Source organism: Triticum urartu, chromosome 5A (assembly GCF_056163025.1).
Source record: "Triticum urartu cultivar PI428250 chromosome 5A, HENAU_Tu73, whole genome shotgun sequence".
Lineage (NCBI taxonomy): Eukaryota > Viridiplantae > Streptophyta > Magnoliopsida > Poales > Poaceae > Triticum > Triticum urartu.
Window position 1 is genome coordinate 603,471,708 of NC_141877.1, and position 2,496 is coordinate 603,474,203.

General features: G+C 41.4%; 1 pseudogene; it reads right to left on the reverse strand.

Moving 5' to 3' along the window:
* Positions 1 to 861: 861 nt before the first annotated feature.
* Positions 862 to 2,205, reverse strand: LOC147973257 (uncharacterized; annotated as a pseudogene).
* Between the last annotated feature and the right edge of the window lie 291 nt (positions 2,206 to 2,496).

Below are 2,496 nucleotides of genomic sequence, written 5' to 3' on the forward strand. Positions count from 1 at the left end.
ACAGTTACCTCATCAAGTTCTACTTTCCTCCCACTCACTTCTTTCGAGAGAAACTCCTTCTCTAGAAAGGATCCATTCTTAGTAACGAATGTCTTGCCTTCGGATATGTGATAGAAGGTGTACCCAACAGTCTCCTTTGGGTATCCTATGAAGACACATTTCTCCGATTTGGGTTCGAGCTTATCAAGTTGAAGCTTTTTCACATAAGCATCGCAGCCCCAAACTTTCTGAAACGACAACTTTGGTTTCTTGCCAAACCATAGTTCATAAGGCGTCGTCTCGACGGATTTCGATGGTGCCCTATTTAATGTGAATGCGGCCGTCTCTAAAGCATAACCCCAAAACGATAGTGGTAAATCTGTAAGAGACATCATAGATCGCACCATATCTAGTAAAGTACGATTACGACGTTCGGACACACCATTACGCTGTGGTGTTCCGGGTGGCGTGAGTTGCGAAACTATTCCGCATTGTTTCAAATGTAGACCAAACTCGTAACTCAAATATTCTCCTCCACGATCAGAGCGTAGAAACTTTATTTTCTTGTTACGATGATTTTCAACTTCACTCTGAAATTCTTTGAACTTTTCAAATGTTTCAGACTTATGCTTCATCAAGTAGATATACCCATATCTGCTTAAATCATGTGTGAAGGTGAGAAAATAACGATATCCACCACGAGCCTCAACATTCATCGGACCACATACATCTGTATGATTTCCAACAAATCTGTTGCTCTCTCCATAGTTCCGGAGAACGGCGTTTTAGTCATCTTGCCCATGAGGCATGGTTCGCAAGTACCAAGTGATTCATAATCAAGTGGTTCCAAAAGTCCATCAGTATGGAGTTTCTTCATGCGCTTTACACTGATGTGACCTAAACGACATTGCCACAAATAAGTTGCACTATCATTATCAACTCTGCATCTTTTGGCTTCAACATTATGAATATGTGTATCACTACTATCGAGATTCATCAAAATAGACCACTCTTCAAGGGTGCATGACCATAAAAGATATTACTCATATAAATAGAACAACCATTATTCTCTGACTTAAATGAATAACTGTCTCGCATCAAACAAGATCCAGATATAATGTTCATGCTCAATGCTGGCACCACATAACATTTATTTAGTTCTAATACTAATCTCGAAGGTAGATGTAGAGGTAGCGTGCTGACCGCGGTCACATCGACTTTGGAACCATTTCCCACGCGCATCGTCACCTCGTCCTTTGCCAGTGTTCGCTTAATCCGTAGTCCCTGTTTCGAGTTGCAAATATTAGCAACGGAACCAGTATCAAATACCCAGGTGCTACTGCGAGCTCTAGTAAGGTACACATCAATAACATGTATATCACATATACCTTTGTTCACCTTGCCATCCTTCTTATCCGCCAAATACTTGGGGCAGTTTCGCTTCCAATGACCAGTCTGCTTGCAGTAGAAGCACTCAGTTTCAGGCTTAGGTCCAGACTTGGGTTTCTTCTCCTGAGCAGCAACTTGCTTGCTGTTCTTCTTGAAGTTCCCCTTCTTCTTCCCTTTACCCTTTTTCTTGAAACTAGTGGTCTTGTTGACCATCAACACTTGATGCTCCTTCTTGATTTCTACCTCCGCAGCCTTTAGCATTGCGAAGAGCTCGGGAATTGTCTTATTCATCCCTTGCATATTATAGTTCATCACGAAGCTCTTGTAGCTTGGTGGCAGTGATTGAAGAACTCTGTCAATGACACTATCAACCGGAAGATTAACTCCCAGCTGAGTCAAGTGATTATGGTACCCAGACATTATGAGTATATGTTCACTGACAGAACTATTCTCCTCCATCTTGCAGCTGTAGAACTTATTAGAGACTTCATATCTCTCAATCCAAGAATTTGGTTGAAATATTAACTTCAACTCCCGGAACATCTCATATGCTCCATGACATTCAAAACATCATTGAAGTCCCGGTTCTAAGCCGTAAAGCATGGCACACTGAACTATCGAGTAGTCATCAACACGCTACTACCAGGAATTCACAATGTTTGCAGTTGCTGGCATAGGAGGTACATCTAGCGGTGCTTCCAGGACGTAACTCTTCTGTGCAGCAATGAGGATAATCCTCAAGTTACGGACCCAGTCCGTGTAATTGCTACCATCATCTTTCAACTTTGCTTTCTCAAGGAACGCATTAAAATTCAACGGAACAACAGCACGGGCCATCTATCTACAATCAAACATAGACAAGCAAGATACTATCAGGTACTAAGTTCATGATAAATTTAAGTTCAATTAATCATATTACTTAAGAACTCCCACTTATAAAGACATCCCTCTAATCCTCTAAGTGATCACGTGATCCAAATCAACTAAACCATAACCGATCATCACGTAAAATGGAGTAGCTTTCAATGGTGAACATCACTATGTTGATCATATCTACTATATGATTCACGCTCGACCTTTCGGTCTCAGTGTTCCGAGGCCATATCTGCATATGCTAGGCTCGTCAAG